General features: G+C 36.0%; 1 long non-coding RNA gene across 2 annotated transcripts; it reads right to left on the bottom strand.

Annotated features, from left to right (window-relative positions):
* Window positions 1–7,829: 7,829 nt before the first annotated feature.
* Window positions 7,830–10,213, bottom strand: LOC114820702 (uncharacterized). Of its 2 annotated transcripts, none has more exons than XR_011575016.1 (5): window positions 9,999–10,213; window positions 9,755–9,890; window positions 9,100–9,206; window positions 8,946–9,007; window positions 7,830–8,144 (listed from the first exon to the last, which is right to left on the bottom strand). It is a non-coding gene; the product is annotated as an uncharacterized lncRNA (long non-coding RNA). The 2 variants fall into 2 exon arrangements; XR_011575017.1 differs by having other exon boundaries at window positions 8,946–8,972.
* Window positions 10,214–13,647: the final 3,434 nt, after the last annotated feature.

The raw sequence follows: 13,647 nt of genomic DNA, 5'->3' as shown, positions 1-13,647 counted from the left end.
GCCTATATTGACATAGCTGGAAGGCTAACCAGCAGACATTATGTTATATGGATAAAAATGGATTCAAATAGAGTTGAAAAAGGTAGAAATTGTTGTAGGCATAATTTACTGAAAAATTATGGAGGCTAGAGAGAGAAAGGGGTGCGGCATAGATAAAGAGAAGAGAGAGAGATGCGTAATTGTGGGTGTCTATTATTCCACCTCATTGTGCCTTTATTTATATTAGTAGGGAAGGTTAATTCCTTTTCCTTTAGGATTACAACTCTTAATACGATATTAACTACTAATAGGAATATAAGAGATATTCCAATATATACTAGGATTTACACAATCACATTCCTAATCTAATAGGATTGCAACACTCCCCCTTGAGTGTATAAATACTCAAGTAAATAGCGCATCAGGTCTTCAGTGATGAAGCAAGTATATTTGATGAAGTCGTTGGCACAATGAGCGAATGCGAGTCTCAAATCAATGGAAGAATGCATAAAAAGTAAAACTCACAAAACCTCGCTATGGTAAAACCCAAGGTGGGAGAAAAACTCATAGACTAAGGAGAAAAGTGAGAAGTTGTATTAAGTCAAAATTATACATCTTTTGGATGCAAGTAGAATAGCTCATAAGGGTATGATCAGCCCAGGATGGGTGCCTCGTTAAAACCTAGTTAGGTAGCAAAACCCAGTGGGACAAATGCTCCTAATTGTAGGGAAAATGAGTATATTAAGATCAAGTGAGTATACTTTTGGATACTCCCCCTGAGTTTGACATAACTTCCAAATGAGAGCAATAAGCATTGCATATGAATAGTTAGGCATACCAATTCCTCGGACAAGCTTCTGGAAGGTTGACTTTGGCAGTGACGTCATGTAGAGGTCGATAAGGTTGTCTAGGATCGGCTTGCATGACTTCAATCTCTCGATGCTTTGCTGATGTAGATGTGGATGCAATATGTCTTGGTGTTGACTTAGTTGATGTATCATGTCTTGGTCAGATGGATACATGCGGTATAATCTTCATGGATCGTCGTTGGGACTCAACGATGGATGAAAACACAGCAAGTACTTCGAATATGCTCAACAAGAACTCCTAACCATGTCTCACTTGTGGCGTAATGAAGTAAGGTAAGTCTTCGAACGATTCAAAGATTTCGCAACTAAGGTTATATCATGGACCTCCAAGATATTACGATATCCTTAACGGTAAAGACATAACCATTTAGGGATTTTGCCTTGTGCGGGTTTGATAAGTAACCAGTGTTAGCATAACAAATAAGGCAAGCATCATTTCGAGGATTAGGGGGGTTGGATCCGCTCGAGATGCGTTAGGATTTGCCCATGTAGTACCTTTAGGGTACGTCTTTAATACCAATTCAGTGGATGCATGTTGGCGCGGTGCTGCATCTTTACCAAGATCAACAGCAAATGAGATGTCCTGTCTAAATACAATGAGCTAAGTACAACGAAGCGCAAAGTTGAACTTAGATATGGACTTTCGGATTCCATAATCTCTTCAAGGGTCTCATTTGCATATAACGTATGGACGATCATAGGTATACTCAAAAGTGACACCTTTAAGGTGTAGTTCGACTAGTAGACCAAAATACCGTCAGAGCAATGCTTCAACTTCATGTCAAGGCATAAACGAGTTTTCCCAAGATCCTCATCTCAAATTTCATCTTCAGGTGCGAGGCAGTTTTCTCAAGCTCTTCTGGATTCTTAGTGAGATTTGTGTTAACAACATAAACTGTAAATCTAGCAATTTGGAATAAGACTTCATAGTTTAACACACAAGGGCATAATTCATCCCTGACTGATCAAATAATCACTTAGACGGGTATACCATATCCGTTGGAATTTTCAATCCATAAGTGAACGCCTCAAAACAAGTTAAGAGGGTGTTTCGTGGTTTTGGAACTATTTGAAACAATCCATGTAATTCTTCGAGAACTTACATGTAAATCTCCGTATCTATATCCCTATGGAGAAAACACTAACCACATTTCATAATGCTGCTATCAATCACAGGACGTTTGAGAGAAACCTTGAGCCGTAAGGAGTGCATCGTATTACACGACTTCATTCATCTCATAACGCTTCCTTTCCCACTTGTAACACAACAGGGTTACCTTGGGCAATGTAGGAACGACAGGTCCAATACACACTTTGGTAAGGAATTTGACCTGGATTGTAACTTTAGTTGTCCAATCAGTTCTACGTTGTCACTTAATCAACGGAACATGGTTCAATATCGTCGCTTTTCATTTATGTCGGTAGCTACCATATAAATGAAAACATCATCAATGATAATCTCATTTCAATTCTATTTAGCTCATCCAAACTAGTATACTAGACCAAGAACTTTAAGTCTTAGGAGAAATCCAGATTAATCTCATGAGATGGGAATGATTTGAGACAGCGATCGAGTTTAGATTCATTGTTGTGCCGTGTCTTCCTCTTCCAGGGAAGTGAATCCTACGAACCAAGTGATATGTCGTGCTCTAGGTCAAGACAGATTGATTGGCTATCCGCCAGTGTACCGGACCGTCCAACATGGGCGTCTAAATCGTCCAATAGGGGAGGCACACCCTCTAGGGATGTTGACTCGACGTACGTTAAGTACGTCTATACTTGCAAACATGTTTGCAGCTGGTATATGATCTCGTCACTTGAGCTAGATCAGAGGAATGCATCTGGAGCAACATTCTAAAAACTAGAATTCATCGCACTTTCTTATCACACTTGTGCAGTATGGGGATCGAGATGAGACATAGTGGGCAAGGTCTACACAAATTCACACCGTTCTACATGAACGTTGACGTTTTTATCTCCCCCTAACTGCGAGAAGACTGTCTCATTAAAGTGACAACCCGCAAATGAGCGGTAAAGAGATCGCATGCAAGGGCTCGAAGAGAGCTAGTGTGAAGGAGAATCATGATCAACAAAAGATACACATCCTTCATTGAGAACCCATGGTGGTATGTTGCGACGACGCAACTTGGCATATAGGATGCACACCTAAATGCGTACATACGAAAATCGTCAGGTTCGTACCTAGTAACCAACTGTAATGTCATATAGGTTAGGTGGCAATGGGCCTCAAGGTGGACTAACATAACGGCATACAAGGATTGCATAGTCTTAGGCAGAAACTGAAAACTTGGTACATTTACCAAAATTCGGGCTATTATTTAAATTGCGCTTTATGATCACTAGGCGAGGCTATTTGGGGTGAACATGAGAATTAGATGTTCAATTATAAACCCAAAACTACATGCAATACTTTATCGAAAATCATAGATATAAATTCTCTGGCATTATCCAGTCTCCCAGACCTTAAGGGATAAGTAGGGTGGTGAACCCTTAATCGGCCAAGAGGTTTAGCAGTAATGTGTGTGGACAAACATGTGATCAGTTTGTCGATTCATCAACCAAAACCTTAAGTATTTATATGGTCCGCGTTTTGGTTAGATTAGTCCACATATATTCCCTTGAATCCACTGTGAAAAATGGGTGGTTTCGTATCTTTGCGAGGAATGATATAGAAAATCAATTTTCCTAATAAGCAGGCTTGACAAAGTGTGCATGTAGGCACAAGATCCTTACTTCAAGTAAGGAGATGCGTTGTAGCATCATTGTTCGATCTAAGTGTCCCAAAAGGTCATGCCAAAGCAAGTAAATTGCTCAATCACCAGGCTCCATGCCGGGCACATATGGTGTATTCCCAATTAAGAGATAACCCATTGGCCCCAAATCAAAGCTTCATACTCTTTTATTTTTTTTTTTTATTTTGGAGGTGGTGCAAAGATATTCACTCTGTTTTCTTTAGTGGTTTCATTTATAATCATTATCATCTCGAATATCCTTAAAAACTCAACGTCAGGGAGAATTTAAGGTCCCTTAAATGGTGATTCAGTACCATTCATACAACGAGGAGCGTGCCAATGCTCTTAGTCAGGTTTATAGACCTGAAGTCGTTGTTAGAGATGTGATTTAGGTGTAAAGTTAGTGTGTGTAGTACGCATTCATCCAGACAACTAACTTTCCCACATTGCTACCTAATCACATGTTTAATTGAATCGGTCACATGTATTAAGAAACACGATTCAATTAACTCATATTCGAGGACAATATCAATAAGATTATTGATAAGTAAAACATACAACAAACGTGAATCCAAGAAGATGGAAAAATGTTCACAAAGTAAACCAAAGTTACTAGGGTGGATTCGGCCAATAAGGCTATTCATGTCAAAATTATGCTCTACCAATGATGTTTGGTGGAGCAAAATTAGTCTCACATATTGACTACTAGAATGATACTCTTTAACAATATTGGTAGGGGCACGAACAGGTGCATAACCAATGATCTATTCTATCAAGGCAGAAGTAGATTCTACAGGGTGAAGGTTTAGGAATATTATCCTTTATTCTTGAAGTTTTAGGTCTTAGGTACCAAGGATCACGATTCGAGCATGATGCCACACCTTGGCAGGCCCTGATTCTACCATATGTTTGTGGTAGTAATCAGATCCGAAAATTTGGTAAACTTCCACTTTCTACACTGCTGCTTCAAGGGCAAGTTAGAAGCATAGAAGGACGGGAAGAGTATTCTCCAGTCAAAATTCGATCGGATTTATAAACTTCATAATTGTACTAATTCATAGACGTAATCATGGTGTGCTGCAGGCAATGTTTTTCATGATTAGACGGTCCGTAGAAGCGAGCCAAAGAGCCATGGAATCCCTGTTCAGGAGGTACTTCCGTTCGTAATGCTTTAGACATAAGTCTTTGAGTGAAGATCATGGCGGAGGCTTATTCAGCTCTTCCATGCCATTGTTGGCTTCAATGGTTACTCAGCTTCTTTAATAGTCAAGTGGAGATTCACGTCTTGTACCCCACATGAAATGGTTTCTATTAGAAACGTCCAAAATAAGGGAAATCGAACTTGTGAAGGTTCAGCAATCCACTGAATTGGAAGAAACAAGATTATGATTGGTGTTATGGGAATGAATCATCCATAAGAATCAAATTTAGAATATTCGAGTTCTAAGACATGGTTTTCATGAAAAACGTCGGGTTTTCTTAGGTGTATTTGTTTTATGAAAACTTCGGGTTTCTAAGGCACTAAATTTGAAACTACAGGTTCAATTTAGTTTATGAATGTTTAGTTCATAAAAGAGAGGTTCTTGTAAGAACATAGAATGTAATATGCTGATTTAAGTGTAGTGGATTTGAGGTTCTTCGGGAACTCAAGTGTGAGAGCTTTGGGACTACGAAAGTAAGTCAACGGTTCAAAGAAAAGAAATAAAATATTGAATCGTAAATGTCCAAAAGTGATCTTCAGGTCAATAATTTTGAATTCATTATCAAATTAATGGATTGCAGGTCACTTTTGATTAATTCAATAGATCGGGACTAAACGGGGTCGATTGTAGAAGCAAAAAATAAAATTTGTCAAGACACATTATTTAATGTTGGCTGCAGGCCACACAATAAAATAGGCCCAAATTGGGCTCGAGTAGGTTACAATTGGCAGCATAATAACATGCAAAGCAAGCTGCATGCTTGTTGCAGTGTTATAGGTCGAGGAAAAGTGATAGCCCAACAGCCTTAGGTTGTTGGCTGTGCAATCCAGGACAGGCTGGTAAGCGGGCTAAAACAAAAAGGAAGCCCAGGTGGGAGTAAGGAAAAACCAGCCCAGTTTCAGGTTGGCTACAGGTCGAGATTTGGGCTTGGAAAAGCTTATGTGCAGCCCAGCGTACAAAGCAAGCTGGAAGCTTGCCATTGAATGCAGACCGATGGAGAATAACAGGACAAGCCTAGTCAGCTATTGGAGTCTTAAGTGTGGGCTAGAGGTGCTATAGGCCCAACGATAATAACCTAGGCTTCCGGCCTAGTTTGTCACACGCGCAGTAAAGCCCAAAAAAAAGGGTTGCTGTCTCACAGTTGCGTGGTTAGTTCCCCTTTTTTTCCTTCTTTTTTTTCTTCAGATTATTAGGGTTTTCAGAACCCAAAAATAATTATGCTTCTATTTTATTTTGTTTCTTTGACTCACAAATTCCACATAGCAAAAACTTCGTAATGCATGAAACAAATATATATATTGACAAATATATGAAACATATACAATATCTTTGTTGGAAGGAAAATATAAACATAGGGGGTTCATGCATCATGGGGAATGTTTTCATGCTTCAAGGTCGTTTCAAATATTTTAATTTATGTTATGCTTACTTGATTGACAGAAAACAGCAAAAGCCTTTGAATTTGTAAAAGATCCTTCTCAGAAAGTCGGAATTGTATCTTCAATGCGTTGTATCACGTTCAACACAAAAAATTAAATTAAATCAATAACATGTAGATTAATTCAATAAAATAATTAAATTAATCATGAAAATAATGATTAAAACGTAATACTTCCCTGATTGAAGATAAAACTCTCTTTAACGCAGCGTCAAGAGCTTGCTGATAACGTGTTGTAGGCATAATTTACTAAACAATTATGGAGGCCAAAGAGAGAAAGAGGTGTGGCATAGATAGAGAGAAGAGAGAGATGTGTAATTGTGGGTGTCTATTATTCCACCTCATTGTGCCTTTATTTATAGTAGTAGGGAAGGTTAATTCATTTTCTTTTAGGATTACAATTCTTAATATGATATTAACTACTAATAGGAATATAAGAGATATTCCAAGATATACTAGAATTTACACAATCACATTCCAAATCTAATAGGACTGCAACAGAAATAGTGTATAGCAAAGAACATTAAGTTTTAAGCACACCAACTCATGAAGCATACCAACATATATATGCAAAAAGAATGATACAAATACCAGCATACACATGTAAAAGCAATTATTAACACAACTAACAAACTTTTGTAATTTTAAAATTTTACACTATTTAACTGCCCGACTCACATTTCCCCTTTTTTTCTCTCTCTATTTGACCAAGAGCATTTTGCAACTCATATAAAGTGCTTCCATAACAATCTGCAGCAAAAGTGAAATTACAAATTAAACACACAAAACAGTAAAAGTAAAATATTTTTTTTTCCACTCAAAGCAATGCAAAATTGAAAAAAGCATAATTGTAAAAAAGATTAAATTTTCTTTACAAAACATATACAGTCTAAAACCCGACATTTATAAACAATTGCATTTTTTGTCAAAATTTTGTTTGCTTTACGTCCATTAAGTTTGATTTCTTTTCAATGTTTTTTAGAGCTTAATGAAACCATAAAAAGACAAACAACAGCAGTCTAACTGTTTTTGCAAACCTACAACTAGTTACACAAATAAGAATGCAGCATTTCTTCTAAAGCATGTAATTCTCCTCTTCCCATATTCTTCCACTTTCTCTAGCCAAATAAAAATTTCCGAAACCATGTACCAAAAGCTCAAAAGTGGGATTCAAAGAGTCAACAGGTTTAAATGCTATATTTTTATTAGGACTTCATAGTCTATTTAACACTTGGTTTCTCGAGTAGTAAGTTCCCCATTGTTTGTGTAGCTAATCTCACACGCCTACAACAAATAAAATAGTTCAATAATTTCAGTATAATTACCAAATTTTAACCATTCAAAACAAAATCTCCTTTTTTTGTACCCACTAAAGTACACATATGAATATCAAAACAAAAAACCCCCAATTATGATAGCATTCCCTTTCTATCTTAATTTTTGAAAAAGAAAACACAAATGGAAGAAAAAAAATTCACAATTTGATCTTGTAACTCATAACCACAGAGAGTCAAAAACACTTCAATTATACAAGGAGTAAAGCTACTTCCAGCGCAATAAATTTACAGTTTGGCCAAAGCAAGCAGAATGGAAGCAAATTGCTAACCCTATTTTTTTTTTTTGTACATTGTATTTACAAATTTACAGTGCCAAACAACAAACTGGTAGCTGGAAGGTGAAAAAACAATACTATCTTAATTGATCTTATACCTTAACCAAGTAAAACCAAAAGTGCACGCTACCAGTACTATCTATAACTATAGAATAAGGAAATTCAGGTCCGAACATTTTCTATTTCCACGAAACAATTAGAATGAAAAATTAACTTGACAAAGAGACCTCAATGATCTAGCTCAATTCATCGTTGAAGACTTGGTTGAACTGTGATTCGCTCACTCCATCCCTAAACAAAAGAAAAGCAAACCAAGTTCAGCAAGAATTATGCATGATCTTTGTGAAACTATATAATGAATGGTACAACATTGTTAAAAAAACATGGACTGGACCTGAGCATAAAATTTATTTAAAAGGGAAGTGGTAAATCTTATGCTAGGCAAAGAAGAATGGAAGTAATAGATTACAAAACATTCCCAACTCTTTTACCTTGCATATCATGTCCTTTTATTGATTGCGAGTAAGGCTTGAGGGGATCTCAGCTTCTTCAAAATAAGGCCCCTCTTAACTCTAAGGAGCTAACTAAAAGGGCCATCTGATCTAACATTCATAGTGAATCTTATCACATGTGGTTCTATTTTAAATATCTTTAAGAACCAATCGGCCATGGTTTTCAAGCCAGGACTGAACTCAGAAAAAGATGATTCATAGTAACATTGACTTACATTTGTGGTAGAAGGACTAAAATTTTCTCTTATTTTATTTTATTTTATTTTATTTTATTTTTTGATTTTTTAAAGATAAAAGAGACAGAGACTTCATTTGGATATAATAAGGATTTAAAAGAATGAATTCATATTTTGACAATAAGCTCAGATTTGTTAGAACCATAAAGATATAATCCACGGAATGAGCAAATGTAATGTAATAACTGAAACCAACATGACTATGTTCAATGAATAATTCGAAATCCATGTAATCCTTCAATCACATAAATATAGACATTATATCCAAGCACCTAAAATTAACACATGAACCAAAATCCCAGAAATTTCACTACAAGATTGAAGCTTAATAAACATACACGTACCTGTAGCAATTGCCTTATAAGAATTTCCTTGAAACAGTGTGAATCGAGTTTAGGATCAGAACCTATCATTGAATAGAACAGTATGCAAGTATCAAACAGAAACAGGAATCCAAATGACCAAAAAGATAAATGCAGTGAAAAATAAAGCTAATACCTATTCATATTCCCCTTGCACTAGCTGTAAAGATCAATCAAATCCTTCTTCTAAAAATAAAATCCCTTCTAGTTTGCTTTGAACACTTCGATATCAGCTTCAGTGACCTGCAATGGATGTGTTGTTAGAAATGTGCGGAAAGTACAAATGACATTGTGTTATATCAAAAGACAGCGTAAAAAAGATGAAAACATTGTACTCTTTTATTATATGACCCCAAAATATGAAAATATCCCAATCTTTTAATATATGACCCAAAAATATTCATGCAAATCTGAACAGCATCACCAACAACATCCTCGAAATGCAATCAAAATAAGCACCACTTGAACAAAGGAAACATTTTATGTTCCAAAGTATCTACAAGCCTCCAACTTGATCTTCCAAAGTAGTTGCGCAAGGTACGGAGAATGCAATTATTCTAATTGAGAATCATCTACCTCTACATTTCTACTTGTCATTTCTAATAAAGAATCCTATTTATCATACTGAACAATAGAATGCATTAAAGCGACTGAATAAAAAAAAATTAAGAAAATCACATCAGACACTCACATCATCCTCAAAGCAACCCGTCTCTTCAGTGTTTTTTTGGAAGCAGAAAAACGGAAAGTACCAGAAACTCGGAATAAAAAAAAAGAAAAAAAAGGAATACCTTTGTGGGTTTGAAGCTCTTTTCTTATAACTGTTACAGCATTGGTGTTGCGCCTCAATTCGTGATGTTTTCATCGGTAACAATCGAAGGTGGGGTTGCTGGTTTGGGTGAAGAAGAAGAAGAGGAGGACCCGAGCCTACAAACAGAATCACAAAAAGCAACATAAACACAAAACCCATCTGCAAATCCAAAACCACAAAAAAAAAAAATAAAACACCCATACTTAGAAAGCAGTAAAACTCACCAGGAAATGCCAACTTTTCTGGGTATAAAAATTGGATCGGATCGAATTGAAAAATCTAAGAAGTTGTAGCGGCTGAGTGATTTTTCCGACAAGAAAACACCGTTGTTGATAATTCGTGAGAGAAAGATGGAAGGTTGGAGGGCGAGAAAAATCGCCATTTTGGAGACAGAGAAAGCTAGAGTTGAGAGTAGAAGAAACTGAGAATGGCAAGAGAGAGATACAAAAGCAGAGAAAGAAGTCGATTTATAGAAAAATTAAATCAAATTTTTTTTTTTTTTTAATTTTTAATTTTATTTTTACATTTTTTATTATTAATTTTGTATTATTTTTATAACGTGACTGATGTCATCATGACATCAGCCTTGTATCAACGCCCTCACGCACTCGGGCTGTTGATTCCCGCCTCCCCTCTCACGCGGGCTTCACCCGAGCCCAATCTCCCGCATGGGCTGGAGCAAGGGAGGGAGGCAATTGCAATTAAATGGTCCCTGGTCTATTGGGCCATCACCCCCACTGGACTTGCTCTGAAAGGCTCGTGACTGGGAACGGCAAAAGCAACTTTTTACTATAGAAAACCTAAACAATATGTTATCCAAAGAAGAAATTGAGGGCATTTTCGCCCCTTCATTGTTAATGAACAATGCTTAAAAATTAAGTTTTAGTATATGTATAATGTCCACAACCTCTAATCAGTCTGGACGTAAAACGAAAAAAAGACGTGTGCATGAAAAGATAATTAAGAACAAATATAAAAGTACAAAGAAAAAAATGAATGATAATTAAGGATAAAGTTTAATTCTCTGTTATTGCTGAGCCGCATAAGATAACATAAGATAAGATAAAATTTTAGTGTTGAATTCTCAATTATTAATATGCATATGTGTCTCCGTGGGAACCATTCCTGAAAGGATTAACATGTAGTACCTTTTGTTAAACAGAACCATCTAACTTTTTTAGATTATTTATTTATTGTTTTTATTGTTTTTTTTTTAATGAACCATCTAATTCAACACATATTCTGCCAATACATATATTTTCTCCTTTTGGGTACATCATGCAGTGGCAATCTCTCTCGCGTGCCAACTTCGTTAGTAATTGTCATGTCCTTTGACAGGTGTGGAATAAATCATATGTAAAAAAAGCAGTGCCTACTGGTACTGCCTAGCCAGTTCGGTGCTGCAAACTGGTCATCGCCATGTCCATAAAAAAATTAGGCATGCATGGTGACAAGCTTCGTACATCATTTCATCCATAACAAAAGCAAGAATCGTGGACCACAATGAGAGATCGGCCCACTCACTGAGTCACTGTTTGTCCTGATTAAGCGCTCAGCATAACGAACTTTGCAGCGGATGGTATTTTTGATACTAGAAGAAAATTGTGATTCTACTATAAAATCAATTAGTAATACAGAAAGTATCCTAATTTTCTAATGGGGTTTTTGAACATTAGTCTTAAAAAAAATAAAAACATAAAAAACCTGGTGTTAGATTACATATTGATTTTAATCCTTTCAAGTACTTTTATTAAAATTCATACTCTATTTTTGTTATTCAATGTGTAATTTTATTTAATGTCTCCACCTTAATTTTGATTTTGTTAGTATGTACATTTTAGTTCTTCCAATCGTAAGTAAACCTAAATGAGAAAACACTAAAACAAATCAGTAAGGGTGGGCGTGGGTTGGTTTGGGTCAGTTTTGGGCCAAAACCGAAACCAAACCGACCTAGTTGGTTAATTGGGCCAAATTGCAAACCGAAACTAACCAAGTTGGGTCTAAAACCGATCAGCTTGGTTAACCAACAATGACGGGTTGGTTTGGGTCGGTTCTTATTTTTGTTTGAAGATGAAAATACATAACAAATTTCTCTTCAAACGCTACAGAACGTAGCACCAATATAAGTGATTGCTCAAAGGAAAACACAAATGAAGTAGCCCAAGGAGAGCATCGAAGCAGCAACTACTGCCTTTTCCAAATGGTCCCCCTTATTCTTCTCCAGAGGGACTTATACTAATTAGGTTTTGCTTTCATGTGGTAGAAACACAATTACTTGTAAATAACTAACCATTTATATTACTACACGTATTAATTATGATTAAAAAAATAAAATTAAATATATTTGGATTTGGTTCGGTTAACCACACCTAAGAATTTTGGGAACCGATTGCCATACTAATTAAGGTTGGTACGGTTTGGTTAACCACCTAAACTTAAATTGACTTGTAAAAAAAAATTATGTACCGAAATATATTATAATGAATTAGTGTAAACTTTGAAAAAGAAAAATCATGAAATTTCAAACTAGAACCTATAGGGACTAAACTTAATTTTGAATCTTATACCAGGCACTAATCTAAACTTCATCTTATTAGGGATTAAAATATAGTTTTCTATTTATTTGTTATAAGCTCATGTAAGGTCATTTCTCTCACTAATGTGGAATTCATACTTAACACGCTCTTTCACGAGTGACGAAATTTCAAACCAAACACATGGATGTGAATGAGGTGACGTGGAGCGCGTGTATGAAAGAAAAAAAATTAGCAAAACTAAGATTATTTGAGCAACATACATAGCATAATTAACAATTAAAAGGTGAAAGCTAACTCATATGCATTCAAAAACAAAATTTACTCATAAAATTCAAAGCTTAGTAGTGTGGTGAAACCTTGACTCAACTCAAATTCACAAGAGAGCTAAAAACCATTACAACTTTGTAGATCCTGTTTGCATTTGCAAAGGCTATTGCCCCCAAGTGATGGTCTTCATTCATTTGCTCTCCTTTGCTCCTTTGGAACTCTAGCTTCTTGGATTTGGATGGTGAAATAGGAATCTCCAAAGTTTCCAAGAAAGGAAGCCTCTAAGTCTCCACACCAAAGTAGGATGTAAAGAAGAGATGAGTGACATGGGAGGAAGATATAGTGCAAGCAATCTTCCTCCTATGTGGCCAGCTATGGTGTAGGGGGACGAGCGGTTTGTTTTCTCTCGATCTCTTTTTTCTCACATAAAACCCAAAGTGAGGACGGAAGTATAAAGTCTCTTATATAGGGCTCACATATAAGTGAACACCTTATCCTTTTCTTTATGGCTGGTTTTGGACAATCCTTGGGCCTTTGGGCCATTTGTGATTTGGATCAAATTAGCAAATTAATCCCAATGGGCCATGAAACCTGAAACTAACCTTAGGCCTATTTAGAACTTATACGTTCGATTAATTAACATATTAATTAATCTCATCATAAACAATTAACCTACTTAATTGTTCTTAATCAACTACATTGTATTCTTCAATCTCTACCTTACACGGTGTACGTCCATTAGGTTCTAATTAGCGAGGTAGTGAGCAATTAGAACTCTTACTAATCGATTGTGAATTAAAACTGTCTTTCAATTTTTCCTTTGATTATGATTAGTGATTGCTAATATTCAAGGCTTCCACAAGCCAAAAGTGACACCTAGTAGTATGTCATGGCTATACAAGCTAAGTAGAAGAGGTGGAGAATGTATTCAGCTTGGAATTACAACGCAATATGATCATTCTCTATATCAATTGTCTTGATCACATCGCTTGGTTGATAGTTTATTTATGTCTACCATCCAATGTGATTGTCTTGTCTATATGATTATTGTGAATGTGATTTGGAATGT

Source organism: Malus domestica, chromosome 13, assembly GCF_042453785.1.
Source record: "Malus domestica chromosome 13, GDT2T_hap1".
Classification (NCBI taxonomy): Eukaryota; Viridiplantae; Streptophyta; class Magnoliopsida; order Rosales; family Rosaceae; genus Malus; species Malus domestica.
This window is presented reverse-complemented; position numbering and strand designations above follow the sequence as displayed.